Source organism: Triturus cristatus, chromosome 8, assembly GCF_964204655.1.
Source record: "Triturus cristatus chromosome 8, aTriCri1.1, whole genome shotgun sequence".
In the NCBI taxonomy this organism is placed as follows: domain Eukaryota; kingdom Metazoa; phylum Chordata; class Amphibia; order Caudata; family Salamandridae; genus Triturus; species Triturus cristatus.
Window position 1 is genome coordinate 1073542460 of NC_140591.1, and position 19832 is coordinate 1073562291.

At 43.0% G+C, this 19832-nt stretch overlaps 1 protein-coding gene across 3 annotated transcripts in view; it reads right to left on the reverse strand.

Annotated features, from left to right (window-relative positions):
* The window catches only part of FHL2 (four and a half LIM domains 2), a 338242-nt gene that overhangs the window by 245938 nt on the left and 72472 nt on the right, over positions 1–19832 (reverse strand). For 2 of the 3 annotated variants that reach the window (XM_085622612.1, XM_085622613.1), the window contains exon 2: positions 2638–2736. The exons of the other annotated variant lie outside the window; for it this stretch is intronic. The gene's annotated coding sequence lies outside the window, so the exon portion shown is untranslated. The remainder of the gene's footprint in view (positions 1–2637; positions 2737–19832) is intronic. 3 annotated transcript variants of the gene reach the window in all.

Sequence of the window (19832 nt, forward strand, 5' to 3'; positions counted from 1 at the left end):
CCAGCTAACTTATGCCATCATCAGATTGTCTTATCCTCCGTTAAGATCTTCACAGTTGGCAACCATAACCACTTATTTCCTGACTGATCTTACGCCATGACTGTATAATATTATCTCAACGACCCCTATTGGTTATTGAGTCTATGTATCAAAAACCATACTCTTAATTTAATTTTTGCTCCATTTAATTTTGCAGAGGGTTTGGACATCTCACGCTTTGTCTGGACCAACCACTTTCTTATTTCATTTAAGGTAAAGGTATCTTGGAAAAAGCAGCACCCAGATTCTAAGGGTTTTGTTAAATTCTCTTGTTTATGGGGTAGACATGAATATGCTTAATGTGCTTGAGATGCTCAGTACACACCTTGCCCAGGAAGGCTACTCTGGTGACATTGAGGAATCATTGGATGAAATCAACATGGGTAGCTGTGTTGTCGCACACAGCTCCTCTTAAACACCTCTAAAATAATGTCAAAAGACAAGTACCACGTAGTTCTCAGAATTTCTGAGAAAAGTAACAGCTTTCAACAGGATGCTCGTTGTTACATGGAGCAAGTACACATTTACTTAAAAAATAATTCATAAGATTAAGCAGACAATCTAGGTGAATGTAGCCTATTAGTGGGTAACTCCACCCATCAGTTACCTAAAGTTTTTACATTTTACTTGCAGTCTCCCATCAGAGCAATAAAGCCATGGCAATGCAAGAATGCTTTGATACCTTAGCTTTTTTTATTTTAAAAATTCAAAACATTCATCACAAACTTCAAATGCCTATCTCTGCTTCTCTCTTCTGCCTTCTCATTGAGTCTTTCTCTCCCGTGTGTATTGAGGAGATGAAAGAACTTCTGCATAAAATTAAATCTGGCTTGCCATACAATATTTGCTGTGTGCTATTTATCCAATCCCTTGCATCCACTGTAACCCCTAGATGTAAACATATTTTTAACATCTGGTAAACTGTTCTTACATAGTGGAAATCTGGATTGTTCACTCCCTTACTAAACCCTATTTAACACTGTCACAGACAAATATTGTTCTATCGCCCATCTCCCAGTCTTAGGCAAAATCATGGGAAGAATTGTTATAAACAGATGTCAATTTATCTAAAGCAGACTTGATTAACAAAGGGGTTATTCGTTAACAGCAAATCTCCTACCCTTAAAAAGTTTTTCGTTGTGTGAGAAAGGAAAGGGGAACTGGATAGAGGACAAGGCCTGAACAAAGTACAGGGCTTTGAGCCTGTCACTGAATGAAAAGGAATGGAGGGACAACGGAAGGGAAGAGATCATAGATGGGTTGGATTGGGATTATGGTTTGTCAGGGCCTTGTAGGCCTCTTCCACACAAACAAAGCTGTCTAAAGCCACTTCCCATGTCCTGGAAAGGGTGCTCCAATAACCCTAATGAGAGTTAAAGGGTACAAAGCACACACAACCTAGAAACATACTCAAGGATTTCAAGCTCACTTTTCAATTCACCATGTAATATCAGCATTTCACTAGGTGACTGGGCAAAGAGTGCCACTATTGTGTGACAGACATTGGCAGTGTTTGAGGTGATACGTCTGAGACGGGGTACTGAAACAGCTTTGGTGCTAGTATGAATGAGTTGTTGACTATCATGGATAATGGGGACATGGCAGGTGTGATCTTGCTACATCTGTCTGACATATTATGTACCATGTGCTTTTCCATCCTAAAGTCCAGGCTTAGGGAAATGGAGATATGTGGACCAGTGGCTGGAGAATTGTACCCAGTCCCTGGTGTTTACCACCTTTCGTTGATAAAACTCTGCTGTTCATTGCAGGGTTCTGCAGAGATCTCTCTGTTACTTGTGATTTTCAGTGTCTATGAAAACTCTCTGGATTAGCCGATTACATATTCTATGGCTGCCAGGCATTGAGTTACATAGGAGACTACTGATTGTCTGCCTTGATCACAATGCTCCACTTTGGTTAAACAACCTGATTAAATGTTCAACAGTAAATCTGCAGAAAGTTCCTTAAATTCAACAGTCACAAAAGCATACTGCTGCTTGACGATGGACATAAAATATTGCTGGTATGGTACTGTTTGGGCTTCTATGTTGAGAAGGTCCCTTATGCCTGAAGTTAAGGTTAAATACCAGGGTGTGTGATTTGATAAGGATGTCTCTCCTAAAGCGTGTATCAACCGAGTGCCCTCCTGAATTTATGCACTTTAGATATTAGGAATGATACTCCCTTTTAAAACGAAGGTACTGCATAATAAGAAAAAAGTGGCCTCTGTCTTGTCATATATTGTCTATTGTAATAGACTTTACTTACCCCTTGCAGCTTGTGCATTATCAAAGCTGCAGTGAATTGAAAATATGTAGCTTGCTGAAATTTGACAATATGTTGACTGCTCAAAGAAAGCTTCAGTGTCTCAGAGTTAAGCAATTACTCTTTGTTGAGGTCCCACGCCTACTGCGTCTTCTACCATATTTATTGTTCTTACCTCAGTGAAAGATATTCCAGGCATAACACTGATTTACTTCTGACTTGAACATGCTGGAGGACTAGCCCTAAAGTATTTTGACCACAAACCCGGTATCGTCACCAATCCGATCTCCATACTCATTTATCCTTCAGGAAAGCCCTCAAGAATGTACCTACTTGCTGACTTGTGCTACCTCTTCCTACGCCAGTCTGTTTCTGTTTTCCAATAGCATTGTTCTTATCAGGGCCAAGGTGCTATTCGAGTGGGCAGGAAATCTGTAAATAATAAATCAAAACACATCAAATCTCATGATCCTCAATAGTTCTCTATAGCGTTTGTTTAATTCCTGTGACTCAGCCATACTTATAGGCTGGCCTGCCACTGATACTTGGGTGGTAGAGGATCTATTTTACCTTCTTATTTGCATGTCAGATACAATTATGGTTGTCCCTTGGATCCTACAACATCACATTTCATAGAATAATTAAAGACAATTTGCAGGTATCAACAAAAAGTATGTTCCAGCTCAAACAGATCAAAAATGACTAAAAATACACTGTACATGCAAGGTACAACCAAGTGCTTACTACCTCTACCAAAGTAAAACCCTTTGAGTTATTATGAACTCTAATCTATCTTTAATCTCAACTCAACAAAGTGACAAGAGACATTTTACATGCATCACTGGCGCTAATTATATTAAGATCGGATCATGCAAAAAGATAATACATTGGACTACCTACACAATAAATTGGCAAACCTCAAAGAATACAGAACATTTGAGCTAGGCAAGACCTCAATCGAAATAGTCGGGCCATATTACATCTGCTCTTAAAGCACTACACTGGTTAACTGCAGCCAATGAATATCTTTCAAAGCTCTCTGCATAGGATCTATGGGATGGGGCCTAGATTCCTACATTCAAAGCTCATGATATACAACTAAAGGAGAAACCCAGATCTAGAAGGGCCCCACAGCTGGTAATTCTCACTTACTATAAAACCTATATAGCAGGTAGCAGCTTCATAGTACGGGCATACAAATGATTGAATAAATTGCAAAAAAATCTGATTTTTCAACCTCATTACAATTTAGAAGAGCCATCAAGTCATGACCTTTCCTATAACTAGGACTCAGGTACCTTTAAGACCACAAACCTGACTGGCTTGTATATGAAGCTTGGATTCCAATCCTCCATCGTCTTTGTTTTCTGCCACACAAGTGACACAATCCTCGGGCATTAAGCGCGGCACTATTCAAAAATTGGTACTAATTAGGTATATTTTATGAGGATGCGCTGTGCTGCGTCGAAGTGAAAGGGCAGGAATGTATTGAATCCTTGGCTTAGGGTGTATTCCTGTCATTTCACCATGTGCTGGCGCCATTTCAAACACCTAACGCAACGCAGGTACCCTTGCACCAAAGAAGGAAACAAAGCGAGATAGAATGAAGTCACTACTTGATACTTTTGATGGTAGTGTAGAGGATGTTGGATGAATTTAATGCTTCAGTACGTGTTATTGCAAAGAGGTCCGGATGGGCACATCAATGGCATTAGAAATTTGGAAAATTGGCATGACACTGCGCTTGTGGAACAAACGGGAGTTAAGAGAGAAAAATGAGCAAGCAAATGATTACACGTCTTAAGAAATGATTAATTGGTCCAAACACAAATTGAGGATTCAAGGATTTCGTCGCTGTGCCTTTGGTTGGGGCGCATGTCGCCCCAAAATTGTTTTCCAGTGTAGAGTAAGTACAAATGCTCCCTATGAGAGGCTTTTGGACTGGGCAATGTCTCAGATAAAGATGTGAGATGTTTTTTTACAAGTTTATGTTCAGTTTGAGACCTCAGATTTCTAACATGATCCGACAGAAATTACTTTGCTGGCAGAGCAATTCACTGGACGAGATTTTGCATTATGCTGAATATTGTGGTGATGAGATTGAGAAGAGGCACAAGAAGCTTAAGGAGAAATTAATGATTGCCCAGATAAAAGCGGTGCAAAAACCTCAAAATCATATGGGTTTTGACAACAGTACAGGTACAAGGAGGTTATGATCAAGCTCTGATGATGCAGGGTGTTAATGGTTTTCAAAGCAGAATTTCCCGTCCCAAGGTTGAGGTCATGGTAATCCTGTAGATCCTAGAACTGATGTTGATGTGTTGCCTTTGAAGAAATGTGCTGGCGCCATTTCAAACACCTAACGCAACGCAGGTACCCTTGCACCAAACAAGGAAACAAAGCAAGATAGAATTCATTCACTACCTGATACTTTTGATGGTAGTGTAGAGGAAGTATAAATGCTCCCTATGAGAGAAGTACCTGGAGGAGGTTATGTTCATATACCGTGGAAAAGACCCGATCTTGTCATTTACAAATGATTTCCCTAAATTGAGAGGAAATTCTGTAAAATGGTACAGACAAATTGAACGAGTTGTGAACATTTTGAAAGTTCTGTGGATTGATTTAAATACCCTGTTTGAGATTGTGGTTACAGGAGATTTGTGGGCTGAATGTAAGGTTACTGTGGAATGGCCTGAGTCAGAACCAGAAAGGGATCCTAGAACAGGAGCACCATCCAGTGGTAATGAAATACCAGAAGGTAATAAATCACCTGAAGACTAAAATTTCCCTGAAAGAGATTGGTTGGTTACAGATTGATAGGACGACCCAAGAACTACAATAATTAGTACATGATTTTTACAAGAGATTAGTACAGGCTTTCAAACAGTATAGTGGACTGGGCAATGTCGCAGATAAAGATGTGGGACATTTTTTTACAAGTTTATGTTCAGTTTGAGACCTCAGATTTCTAACATGATCCGACAGAAATTACTTTGCTGGCAGAGCAATTCACTGGACAAGATTTTGCATTATGCTGAATATTGTGGTGATGAGATTGAGAAGAGGCACAAGAAGCTTAAGGAGAGATTAATGATTGCCCAGATAAAAGCGATGCAAAAACCTAAAAATCATATGGGTTTTGATAACAGTACAGGTACAAGGAGGTTATGATCAAGCTCCGATGATGCAGGGTGTTAATGGTTTTCAAAGCTGTATTTCCCGTCCCAAGGTTGAGGTCATGGTAACCCTGTAGGTCCTAGAACTGATGTTGATGTGTTGCTTTTGAAGAAAACAAATCTGTTAGACCTGGCACCATTGGTGTGGGTCTCCCTTCCATTTTTCGCTTTTGTCTCCTCTGTGTTTGCCGGTGTTAGATGCTCTGGGCGCTGTGCCACTGCCATTCAGTGCCACAGCGCGAATGCTCCCTATTGTAAATTGACTGTATGCATTGGTATAATCCTAATTGACCCAAGGAACATGATAGGAAAGTCGAATTTAGTATGCCTGAGCTCCAAATATTAAAGTGCCTCTTTAAGTGACGATTATTTCTATATTCTGTGTTTATAACTACCACTTTTGAGAAGTAGGTATTTTCTTGCCTAAGCCTTTCCTTGTGCTCTGCTGTTATGTGTATTGGCTGTCTGGTTTTGGAAGGTCAGGGCAGGCTGAGACGGACCTGGATCAAATAGAGAGATCTGCAGTTGGAGTATGGGAAGGGGTGACCCTTTGATCTGAGCTGGGCTGTGCCTGGCAAGGTGAATGATGGCTACACCTCCCACTGTGCGTCTGATAGCAGACCCCCTCTCCCTGAAAGGCAGGATGTAGCCTCATAAATAAAGTGCTCCAGGACGACAACAAACTGGTTCTGGCTGGGTTTAGTGATTTGTGACTTTTTTAGAACAAAGACTTTTGGGGGATAAAGATCTGTGCTAAAACCCCTACAGAGTGTGTTACTTCTGGATGTCAAGATGAACCTCTGTCCATGTAACGAGAGGGAAAGGACTTTGAAACTTTCATCCATCTTGCTGAAGCAACTACCCAAGGGCCTGATTTGGGCTTGCCTCCTGTTGAAGTCTCAGGGACATTAGACTTCACCCATCAGCCGTCTGGATTCCTATTCGAGAGGGATTCTACTCGCAGGTGAGGCCTCTGTTGAGAATTCCAAAGCCTCTGGTTCTACTGCGGGGAACGCGGGTTGAAAGTCATCGCATCGCTATTGTGGGCCGCTGCAGTTGAGGAGCTGTTGCCGCTGAGAGCCCGCATTTGCCTGTGTTACCAAAGTCATCGTGATCGCTATTGTGGGCCGCTGCAACTGGGAAGCTGTTGCTGCTGAGAGCCCGCATTTGCCTGTGTTACCAAAGTCATTGTGATCGCTATTGTGGGCCGCCACAGCTGAGGAGCTGTTGCCGCTGAGAGCCCGCATTTGCCTGTGTTACCAAAGTCATTGTGATCGCTATTGTGGGCCGCCGCAGCTGAGGAGCTGTTGCCGCTGAGAGCCCGCCTTGGCCGTCCTACGAGAATCATTGCTATCGCGGGCTGCTGCAGCTGAGGAGCTGTGCCGCTGAGTGCCCGCATTTGTCGTCCTACGAGAATCATCGCTATAGCTATTGTGGGCCGCTACAGCTGAGGAGCTGTGCCGCTGAGTGCTCACATTTGCCTTCCTATGAGAATCATCGCTATCGCTATTGTTGGCCGCTGCAGCTGAGGAGCTGTGCCGCTGAGTGCTCGCACTAGTCACCACTTCGAGGATTTTGTTATCACCTGTGGGTGCCGCTTGGTGCCTGCCTTTAAACCCCTTCCCAGGATTATCGTGAGTGCACACCGTGGACCGCTACAGCGGGGAGCTGTGGCCGCTTCGAGGCCTGGATTGTATTCCGGCCGATTTATTTAGATATGATAAAGCCAACTGGCTTAAATACATCCATATATTAGCAAATGCCATAGCCAGAGGGGCTCCTATCCCTGACTCTTGGCGTGGCGCTGAAATTATACCGATTTATAAAAAAGGGGACCGCACCTGCCCAAGAAATTATAGGCCAATAAGTTTAATAGATACGATGCAAAAGATCCTGGCCAGGCTCGTGCTGAGCCGAATAAATATGTGGATGGGTGAATGTGATATTTTATCAACACTACAAGCTGGCTTTCGCCCCCATGTTAGCATCATAGATCAAGTCTTTAGATTTATGATGATCTATTGGAGCACTGTAATCATGGCTGGGGGAACCTTATATGCAGCCTTTATAGATTTAAAATCTGCGTTTGATTTAGTCCCCCAAAACAAACTATGGGAATCTCTAAAGGAAGCAGGGATGCCTCCAGAACTTCTTTTCCTTCTTGTCAAACTGCATGGGTCAAACTACGCTAAGGTTCGCTGGGGATCTCAGGGAAAGGTTACAGAACGGTTCCCAGTAAGCAAAGGGGTACGATAAGGGTGTGTTTTGGCACCCACCCTTTTTTCGCTATTTATTAATAGGGTTGTTACCTTTTATTTAACATATCCAACAGATGCTTCCTCACTTGCTGGCCTAAAGGTACCACTACTAATGTTTGCGGACAATACCTTAATTCTGTCCAAGACACAAATAGGTCTGCAACGTGCCCTGGATAGATTTACGGTTTTCTGCAAAGACCATGACTTAGTGGTTAACGTAGATAAAACAAAATTCATGGTCTTTCATAGACATAAATCAGTGAAAGGGAGAGTAGTAATGGATAATGCCTTACTGGAACAAACTGACACCTTTACATATCTGGGAGTTACCCTGGGAAAAAGGTTAAATTGGAAACCCCAGATTGACCTATTGGCTTTAAGGCATGCCCAACTAGCAGGTGTCCTTCTAAAAGAGCACCGGCTTTCATATACTAAGCCGGTAGGCCCTGCAATAACGATTTATAATGCAAAGATTAGGGCATCAATATTGTATGGGGCCGAATTATGGGGCTTTGATAATGTAACATCGCTAGCTATAGCCCAAAATAAGTTTATGAGATCGCTGACAGGTCTCCCACAATCAACGCCTCTCAAACCCTTCTTCTTAGATCTGGGTTGTACAGTATTGGAGGAGTTAGATCCCTATTGGCCCATAGCATACTGGAGAAGGCTCTGGACTACGTCGGAGCTAATACCATATGCTAATGCATTGACATATGTAAAAGAAATTGATCTGCCAGGGAAAATTAAATGGCTACAAAAGATAAAGAGCACGTTGGCCAATATGGGGCTTAGCCATCTGTGGGAGGATCCGGCGGGTAGTACGTTTCCACCCAAAAAAGATTACAAGGAAGCTTATTGTAATATGGTTAATATTAAGTTTTTGTCACTCATACAAAACTCCTTCCTTACCTGTATTTTTCTAGAGCATAAATTTGAAGCAAGATTTGAAGCATATTGGAACTTCATTACGAGACCATGTGATAGGAAATTGTTCCACCAATTCAGAGTAGGGTCACTACCCATAAAATCTTTCACGATAAAAGGGCAAAATACAAAAGATATTAAATGCCCTTCATGCCATTTGATTGGTGAGTCTATAATGCACATACTGTTCGTATGCCATGCATATAAACATCCCAGAAACAATTAAAAAAATATATATATTTTGAAGGTTTTATATAGCGCGAACAAGACCCTTGTGAGTATCAGAGCGCTTTACAAGTCATATGTAGAAAACAAGAGAGCACACAAAGATATAGGAGAAACAGCTATACAAAGCTCATAAACGTAAAAATAAGCTATCGCAAAAACAAAAGGACACTAAGGAGCACAAAACAGAACTAGTAATAAAATACAGTGAAAAGTCAGAGAGTTCACGTGAATTTAGCCATGAGGATCGCTTTCACTTCTTTTTTGAAGGAGGCAGTGGAAGGGATCATTCTTGTTTCAATGGGCAAAGCGTTCCAGATCCTGGGCGCCATACCAGAGAAGGATCGGTTATACGTTTTTTTCTTGGCAAATCGTTGTGGTTTTAGAAGAAGAGTCTTGGCACTCCTGGAGGCTCTGATGCCCGCAGAGAGCACCAGTTTCTGAGCTAGGTAGTGCGGGGAGTTGTTGTGTAAGGCCTTGTGCGTCATACAAGCGATTTTCAGATGAATTCTAGCTTCAAACGGTAGCCAGTTGAGGGCTCTCAGGTCTGGGGATATATGTGAGTTTCTCTTTGAACCCGTGATGAGTCTCGCAGCTGAGTTTAGTGGCTCTTAGCGGGGCTGTCGATGACCTTGGGAGGCCGCATAAGGTTACCGCCCATATTCCACTCTAGGGATTACTAGGGCTTGAACTGCTTCTTTGAAATCATAGGCTGGCAGAAAGGGCTTTAGTTTTTGCAGGGTCTTCAATTGGAAGTTAGCTCCTTTTGTGGAGGCGCTGATATGCTTCTGCATCTTTAGGTTACTGTCCATAGTTACACCTAGCGATTTCGCTGAGTCGACGATGAGAGGTTGTCCTTTGAGAGCTGTTAAGTGCTTCAGCCAATCCAGGATAGTGGATGTTTTGTTAGGGGGAGCAATTAAGAGGAATTCCGTTTTGAGGGAGTTTAGTTTCAAATGGTTTTCGGTCAGCCAGTTTGGGTTTTTTGTAGTGTGGTGTTGAGTGATTTGATGTCATCAAGTGAGTGGATCTTGATGTAGATTTGGGTGTCGTCTGCATACATGTGGAAGTGAATCTTGGCGAGGCTGAGAAGATCGGTAAGAGGTTCCATAAAGAGGTTGAAAAGGGTGGGTGGGAGGGAGGAGCCTTGCTGAACTCCTAATGTGACTGGCATGGGGTTGGAAAAGGATTGGTTGACCTTGAAAGTTTGGGATCTATTTTGGAGGAAAGAGGCGAACCAGTTAAATACAGTCCCGGACATTCCCATTCTGTGTTTCAGGAGTTCTAGCAGGTTGCCGTGTTTGACGGTGTCAAATGCTGATGACAGGTCGAGTAGGATTAGTAAACAGGCTTCATTTTGGTCCAGGGTTTTTAGAGCGTCGGCTATTACATGTGTCATGGCTGATTCGGTACTGTGACCTGCTCGGAAGCCTGATTGAAATTGGTTAAGCAGGTTGAATTGATCAATGTGACTGTTAACCTGCATGTTAACACATTTTTCCAGGAGTTTGGATAGCGTAGGTATGTTAGAAATCGGGCGATAGTTATTTAGGTCCGAAGGGTCAGCTGTTGTTTTCTTTAGGATAGGCGATACCTGACCTGTTTTCAGGATGTCTGGAATGGATCCTTGAAGGAGGGAAGTATTTATGAGCTTGGTCCAGATCTGTTCCAATCCAGGCACAAGATCAAGTATAATTGCTCTCCGCATTTTGAAAACAAATTTGCAGGAAGATATAGTTATTTCATTGGCTACGTTCTTGAGCTGGATGTGGGACATCCGTAGAAATAATATGAACAAACCTGGTCCTGCGAATGTAAATCCACTCTGTAACAATTAAGGGACTATGCTCTCTATAAATTGGGGAGGTCTGGAGCCGAATTTAACTTGAGACTCACTGGCACTTTAGGTCTATTCCGTCTAGCGGCTGAGGTTTTGAAATGTTTTATATCTAAGGCTGTTACCACACATTAGGTATTATCAGTGCTATATTATGAAATGACAAATGTAAAAAAAAAGAAAAAATCTAATTAAAATAATCTTTTATTATTTTAATATTTAATATTTTAATATGTTATCTTTGTGTTTTCTGTATTATCAAACATGTAATTAGTGGTGAATAATGACTAATGTTTTATATTTTATTGTGTCTTTAGTGATTGAAATTATCGAAATAAAGACTACTTTGACTTTGACACCTGTCATCACCGTGGCTTCCTTGTGAGGCTGCGTGCCGTGCCCCTTTAAATCTCAGGTACATTGTGCATCAATGGGTCGCGTGGACCTGGCCTCAAACTAGGTTCTTTCCACACGCTTTTTGAGTGCCTCTATTGCTTTTGAAGTGAATATGTATTTATGTGCATTGTGGTTCTTGATCGCTTTTTGAGCCTTGTGTTAAGCCTATATAAAGATACTTATTTTTCTATAGCTACTTGTGTGGTGTCCCTTTGTAGTGTCTTCACTGCGTTGTTGTGTATGGTAGTAAATGCTTCACACACTGCCTCTGAGATAGGCCTGTCTGCTCGTGCTACGTTACCACAGGGTTGAGCAGGGGTTATCAAAGGGTGTAGCCCCTTACTCTGACTTAGGAAGAAGGTTTGCTATTTGAACATCGGCGCCAGCTGCTGCCAACTAGAGATCCCCATTTCTAACATTGGTGGTCAGCGGTGAGGATCAGGACTTGCATTTATGATCCACATACAATAACTGTTGTACACTACTAGTGAGTGTAGGCCTAGGCACAACCACATACGGTTTGATTTTGTTCTATTGTTGATTGTAATTGCCAGTTATGTCTACAATGGGTAGGCCAACGTCCAATGCTTCGGAGGATCTCATCTTTGAGGAAGACAGGTTAGAAACCTACACTGCCAAACAGCTAAAGTCTTTTTGCAAGTGATTCACAGTCCCTGTTGCGGGTCTCTCTAGGAAGGAGGAGTATCAGAAGGCCCTAAAGGCCTGGTTAGAAGCGAGAGAGTCCGCTAGGAATGAGGGGGAGAATGCTGGAGGGCAGCAGGATGACAAATTGGATTTAGTGGGAGGTAAAGCACTTTCCAATCCAGGTACTAGTGTGTCCTCAAAGGGTCTGTTTCCAGAAGAGATGGAGGACAGGGAGAGAGATAGGAGGCATAGTTTGGAGATGGACAAATTGGAAGGTCAGAAGGTCCTAGAGAGTAAAAAGTTGGATATTGAGAATTACAGGTTGGCATTTTAACTTGAGAAAATGAAACTTGAGCATCAGAGAGTATTGAGGGAGTTGGAAATCAAGGCTAAGAGTTTAGAGATCTCCCCCTCTGGTGGCAGCATACCTTTAGTACCTACAGAGAGTAGAGTTTACATACCCAAGGATGTCATCAAGGATTTCCATAAGAGTGAGGATATTGAGCAATGGTTTGCCGCATATGAGATAGCCATGGTGTCCCAGCGGGTCCCTGAGAAGGATTGGAGAGCGGGGTTGTGGGGACGCTTTGTGAGTGATGGGAGGGATACCCTGTTGGATCTGCCTGAAGAGAGCAGGATGGTGTATGCCCATATGAAAGAGGCCTTGATGACGCGATATGGTTTGACGCCAGAAATGTCCAGAGATTTAGAACCTGTAAAAAGTTAGAGGGAACGACTTGGGTTGAATATGTGTCTTTTTTTTTGCAGAGCAATGGATCGCTGGGTAAAGGGTAGCAAAGTGGAAACTTTTGAGCAATTGTATGATATGTTTGCATGGGAGCATTTATCTAGTAACTGTTTTCCAGAGCTACGCCAGCACCTTATTGATAGCAAGCTGACTCACCCTAGGAAGCTTGCTGAGGAGGCGGACCGCTGGGTGAGCACCCGGGTTCGCAAGGGTCCGGTGGGAGGCTTCGCCAAAGGTGGGCAGGGTCCCCAGCAGAGAAGTGGGGGGGACAGGGGTAAACCGAGGAAGTTCCAGAGAGTGCCCCAAAGTAATTCCCAAGGGAAACAAGGAGTGGTGTCCCAGCCTCCCCCTGAGAAGACGCCAGTGACCCCGACAGGTAGGCCTTTTTAGAGGAGGCCTCTTACTTGTTTTAAGTGTGGTCAAGTGGGCCACCGGTATTACGATCCCCAGTGTCCCAAGAGGGACTCCAGTGCACCACCCCGTGCGCCCCCCGCCAGATTGCAAGTGTAGCCCTGTGAGGGGAGGAGATGGGTGCCCAAGGTGGGCGGGATCCCGTAGAATTGACCCTTGTCTCACTAGGAGACTTTGAGAAGGTCCCTAACCCTGCACTGCCTGCTAACACTAAGAAGTTTAGGCAGTGGGTGACCATCAACGGCCATAGGGTGGAGGCTCTGAGGGACCCAGGAGCTAGTATAACTGCTGTCAGCTCCCGGTTGGTGTCCAAAGAGCAGGTTGTCCCCCATGGATTCTGCCCAGTAGTGTCAGCAGACAACTCTGAGAGCCAGTGTGAGGTGGCTCAAGTTCCCTTTGAGTGGAGGGGGTCTCAGGAACTCTTGAAGTAGCTGTGAGGCCAGCCATGCCAGTAGACTGTCTGTTGGGCAATAATTTAGAGAACTCCCCGTGGGCTACGGTGGAGAGGAAATCTCACTTGGAAATGTTGGGTCTGCCTGAGTGGGCGTGCGTGACCACTCGGTCCATGACAGCCAGTCAGGATGTTCAGAAGAACCTGGAGCCTGAAAGCATGGCCCAGGCCCCTGCCTTAGAGAGAAGGGGTAGGGGCACGGGAAACCGGCCCCCATAGTTTCCACGGTCCAGGAGGGAGCAGACCTTGAGGGGGATGCCCTGGAGCCTACAGGGGAACAAGTAGCCGAACTAGGGGACCTGCCTGAGCTGACCCAATGGCAGCAGAAAGGAGGACCCACCAGGGAGTAATTTTGTGAACAGCAGGGAACGTGCCCTTCTCTTGAGGGGCTGCGGCGAAAGGCTGCAGCGCAGGCAGCAGGTGATCAGTCAGGGTCACATCTGATCTATTGGGAGAATGTAAATATCAAAGGGGAGGGAATGAGAAGCAGTGATCCATCCGGCTTCCAATGGTTAGTACAAATAATCAGGTTGTGGGAGAATGGATCACTTGTCCTGTCAAATCAGGGTCTTTGGTATTGGGGAACTGTATAGAAAACCCTCATATGAGTACAAAGGTCGGGGCGGTGTATCTTGATTCTCCGCCTTCGTGTACTGTCACAGCATCTTCATTGGGTTTCTTTTGTATGTATGCTGTCCTCCACCTGGAGGTAGACCAACTGATTTTTCAGTAGTGTCCAGATATCAAAAGAAAGAGGGACGTGCAAGTGCTTATAAGTGGTGAAATTAAAATTCCCTACTTCACTCAAATACAGCAAAAATTTTATTAGAGATGCGAGTGAAGTGGGAAATTAAAATGAAAAAGTGATGTTGTAATAGACGAAGTTACTAGTCTATTGCATCAGTGGGTAAGGTCAACATGTTTCAGCCTACTCGCTCATTCTTGAGGCTTTCGTCAGGACCAGGGTGTGAAGGGGGCTCGTTCTGCCGCCTTTTCTAAGTGATCAGATAGTCACTTTTATGTTAGTTCATTCATAGAGTTGTTGTCTCTGTAATTGAATTAAAATCGTATATGTATTATAATCATCGTTGTGCCCTCTATTTATAGTTAATTATATAGTGACCATTTGTCCTACATCATTTAGTTGTGCTATCACAGTACTAATATAATTTACTTGTTGTCGTGCTATTGATTAGACAATTCAACAGGGGTCTTGGCGCGCTTGTGCTCATTCAAAGCAAACGTGGGGAGGCTGGGGGTAGAGCTGTGTGAGGAGGGATGTTTTTTTAAAAATTCAAAGATACGGTTTACCGGCATAATTTAAATGGGTAATTGCGCGTTGTCAGATTGGAGAAAAATCTGTGCGCGTATGCCGTGATTGTAAAATCGGCAAATAACATTAGTTCACAGTGGTATAATATGACTAGCGAGAACGCGAGTGCCAATAGTTTAGCCTAGTGCGTGTCATTCTGCCTTGCTTTAAAACAAGGTTCAAAGATGTGGTTTACCGGCATAATTTAAATGGATAATTGCGCATTGTCAGATTGGTGAAAAAAATGTGCGCGTATGCCGTGCTTCTAAAATCGGCCAAAAATGCCGTGAAATAAACGTTAGTTCACTGTGGTATAATGTGACTAGCGAGAACACGGTGCCATTTGCTTAGCCGAGTGCGTATCAATCTGCATTATTACCTTTTTAAATGCCATGTGTGGCTCCCTCAGGACATCAGAGATCAGGGAAGGAACCTGTTCCTGTAGAATTAGATATTATTTAGTAAAGGGTCGCTTACCGCATTTGTAGTCTACCTCGTGGTTACGAGGAATGAGCGCTTACCGGTTCTTCCTATCACGCAATGTGTGCTGTCTCTGATCGCGGTGTCCCGGTAAACGCGGGGCCGCGTATCGTTCGTATTAACATAGCCTGTCAGAAGTTAAAGACTAAGAAAGGACTCATACAATGTCGCAATGGTTGGCATTGTGGTTGGCAGTGTGATAGTTGTTATGGAAAAGAGACTATATTTTAATTTACAATTTTATATTGACAATTCTTTTAGGTATGGGGGAAGGATGTCAGTAGTTTCAATAGCACTGTAAATTGTTAATTCGTCATAGAAAGACTGATCTATGTTCTTATCGTTAGATTAGGACATATCTTTGTTGCGAGAATATCTTTTTATAGGATGTCACGCTAGTGTGTGCCATGGGATAAAATCGTTCAACCCTTCTGTATCTCTTCTGAGACGGTGTATCCAACGTTGTTCTTTTTCACACAGAACGCGTTCAGCATTGTTGGTTGTCCCATGTATGGTTTCCAAAACCACCCATTTAAGATCATCTGCACTGTGGGTTTTTTCTATGTAATGCTTGCTCATCTTTGTTGTGGCTTTCTTGCAATTCACATTGCTCTTGTGTTCTCCTATGCGGAGTTTGACTTTCCGGCATGTCATGCCTATATACCTACTTTTGCATGGACAGGTGTTCATGTATATCACGTGGCTGGTGTTGCAGTTTGTGTGATGCCGTAAGGTCCATGTAAAGTTAGGTAGCAAATCAAGTTTTTTAGTGGCTGTGGTGAGTTTGCATACTACGCATGATCCACATGGGTAGTGGCCCGTGATAGGACTCATGTTCCAGAATGCTGTTATGCTCTCTTTATTCATAATTGGTGTTGGTCTAGTATGTACCAATTGGTCCTTCAGGTTTCGTGTCCTTTTGTTAGCAAACCTAGGTTTAGGCCATTGTAGGGTATTTGAGGTTAAGATTCTCCAATTCCGGTTTATAATTCTCTTGACAGTGTTGGTAGAGGTGCTATAAGTAGTAACACATGTCAGAAAGTCTGGAGGTGGTGTCTTCGGTGTTGTTTCCAGAAGACTCTCCCTTGCTTGGTTGCGTGCTCTCTTTTGGCATTTCTTGATGATTTTGCTTGGGTAGTCTCGCTGGTGTAGTTTCCTTTCCAGATTTTTGGCTTGATCTTTGTAGTTCTCAATAGTGCTGCAGTTACGTCTAAGACGTAGGAACTGGCTGTAAGGTAAATTCTCCCTCAAGGGTCGAGGGTGGAAGCTGTTATACGCGAGTTTGCTGTTCCGTGCAGTAGGTTTGTAAAATGTCTTAGTCTGCAGAGTGTTGTTCTCTGTATAGATGGTTATGTCCAGGAAGTCAAGTTGTTTCCTGTTTGATGTACATGTAAACTTCAGGCATTCATCCCTGCTGTTCATCCATGTTAGGAATTTATTCAGTGTTTCCTGTGAGTCTTCCCATATCATGATTATATCGTCAATGTAACGACGCCAGAATCGTATATGTGATTGGTAAGGGTTACTCTCATTCTGTATGAACTGTTGCTCGAAGGTACTTACGTAAAGCCCGGCCACACTAGGGGCAAAGGTAATACCCATAGAAGTACCGTGGCCAAACAGCATCCCTTCATATGCAAAATAGTTCTCTGTGAGTGCCATCCTGCAGCATTCCAATATGAAATGTCTAGGTGTATGGTGGTTCCATGTTCCAGAGAATAAAATAGTATCCAAGGTCTTCTGTTGGGGTAGGCTAGTGTAGAGGCTCTCTACATCGAGTCCTACTAGATACATAGTTCTTTCATCGTACAACTGGCCTTCAAGTTGGTTGAGAAGGTCTTGTGTGTCTTTAAGGTATGTAGCAGTGCTCTGTACCAGTGGTCTGAGGAAATGGTCTGCAAATTGCGACAGTGGTTCTAACACAGATCCTATTCCCGAAACAATGGGACGTCCAGGTGGAGGTGTTCTGTTTTTGTGGGTTTTTGGTAGAGAGTAGAAGTAGGGCACTCTGGGACTGTTGGTTCTTAAGAAATCTGCTTCATTTTTAGAAATCCAGTTGTTCATTTCTGCCTCTTCTACCATTAGGTCAATGGTCCTCTTTAATCTTGCAGTTGGATCAGTAGTGAGTTTCTTGTAGAATCTTTGATCGGCAAGTAATTCCAGGCATTGTTTATTGTACCCATCTTTACTCAGTCAGACAATCGCTCCTCCTTTGTCTGCTGGTTTTATTACTAAGTCACTATTCTTTCGTGGATCTTCTAGGGCTCTCTGTTCTTTCTTTGTCATATTCACATAATGTTTTTTATCTGTGGCTTTGATGTTTTTCACCTCTTTCATTACTGCCTGTTCGAATGCTTGTATTTCCACTGGAACCATGTGTGTTGGGGGACAGAAGGAAGATTTGGGTCTCAAGTTGCTATCATACTCAGAGGTTTGTTCTTCTTTATTCATAAAGAACGCTTTCAGTTTGATTTTCCTGCAGAATTCTGCTATTTCACAACGTGTCTTGAAGATGTCTAGGGGTGGTGTTGGGACAAAGCCTAATCCTTTGTTTAGAACTTTTTGTTCTTCAGTCGTCAGTGTTATATCTGTAAGATTTATTACCAGTGACTCGCTGAGCTCGGCCCGGGTTGTTCCTTCGTCATACTGCGGGTATGTGTACCTGTCTTTCCTGATCGTCCCACGTAACTCCCCTTCTTCTCCCCCTTCTTGAGTTTGGGCGTCTCCCTAAAAAAGGAGGGGGAGCAGGTATATTCATCATGGGTCCCATTGTTGGGGGGCCTGTATAGTATGGATTCATCCATCCATTGAAGTTTGACATGTAAGGTTGGAAATTAGGTTGTGGTGGTTCATAGTATCTAGGGGTCTGCCATCTGTTCCCCCGTTGACGTTGGTTCCGTTTATAGTGGAACTTTCCTCGTCTTTGGTAGTTTCCGTCATCACTACTCCAATCTGAATTGTTACTCGACGATTCTCCCATGGAATCTTCTTCACTTTGATCTGGAGCAGTATAGTCTTCCTTTGTATACGGATGCATTTTTTCTATTGAGAAGCGTTTCAGGTCTTTGCTTAGTTTCTCGATCTTATTTTGAGTTATATATTCTTTAGTCTCATTCATTTCTCGATTAATTTCTTCCAGTCTTTTCTTATAGACCGAGATCTGGACTGTTGTTTTGAGTTTGGCTTCAATGACTTGTATTTTTATTGTCAGAGCTTCGACTAATCTCGTTGCAGTTTTGATGATAAGTACTAAGTAGTCTCTGGTACATTTCCAAGAGATTAAGGACCAGTCTTTTCGGAAAGCAATATCTTTAAGAAAAATACGAGGGGCATTTTGTACCCATAATCCTTTCGGAGCTGCATTTGCTCGTAAATATTCTTTCATAATAATGCCATGAATGGCAGTTCTGACTTGGTCTTTCTTTATTTCAGTGAGTTCGTCCCATTCATTAGTTTGGGTCAAAGTTTGTGCCAGGTCTTTATCTTGCAACAGTGATGATTCTGCTAGTATGGCGTTTACTTCCTCCTCAGTATAGCTCAATCCAGGGTTCTCCGCCATTATCGCCCCGAAGTGAACAAGTCACTCCTATTCCCGTGTGAGTTCGTAAAAGCCTCAACTCGTGGCTGGTCTTCCTTTAGTGAGTGGGCAAATCGCTCCAAAAGGTAATAATGCAGATTGATACGCACTCGGCTAAGCAAATGGCACCCGTGTTCTCGCTAGTCACATTATACCACAGTGAACTAACGTTTATTTCACTGCATTTTTGGCCGATTTTAGAAGCACGGCATACGCGCACATTTTTTTCACCAATCTGACAATGCGCAATTATCCATTTAAATTATGCCGGTAAACCACATCTTTGAACCTTTTTTTAAAGAAAGGCAGAATGACACGCACTAGGCTAAGCTATTGGCACTCGCGTTCTCGCTAGTCATATTATACCACTGTGAACTAACGTTATTTGCCGATTTTACAGTCACGGCATACGCGCACAGATTTTTCACCAATCTGACAACGCGCAATTAACCATTTAAATTATGCCGGTAAACCGTATCTTTGAATTTTTAAAAAAACATCCCTCCTCACACAGCTCTACCCCCAGCCTCCCCACGTTTGCTTTGAATGAGCACAAGCGCGCCAAGACCCCTGTTGAATTGTCTAATCAATAGCACGACAACAAGTAAATTATATTATTACTGTGATAGCACAACTAAATGATGTAGGACAAATGGTCACTATATAATTAACTATAAATAGAGGGCACAACGATGATTATAATACATATACGATTTTAATTCAATTACAGAGACAACAACTCTATGAATGAACTAACATAAAAGTGACTATCTGATCACTTAGAAAAGGCGGCAGAACGAGCCCCCTTCACACCCTGGTCCTGACGAAAGCCTCAAGAATGAGCGAGAAGGCTGAAACATGTTGACCTTACCCACTGATGCAATAGACTAGTAACTTCGTCTATTACAACATCACTTTTTCATTTTAATTTCCCACTTCACTCGCATCTCTCATAAAATTTTTGCTGTATTTGAGTGCAGTAGGGAATTTTAATTTCACCACTTATAAGCACTTGCACGTCCCTCTTTCTTTTGATATCTGGACACTACTGAAAAATCAGTTGGTCTACCTCCAGGTGGAGG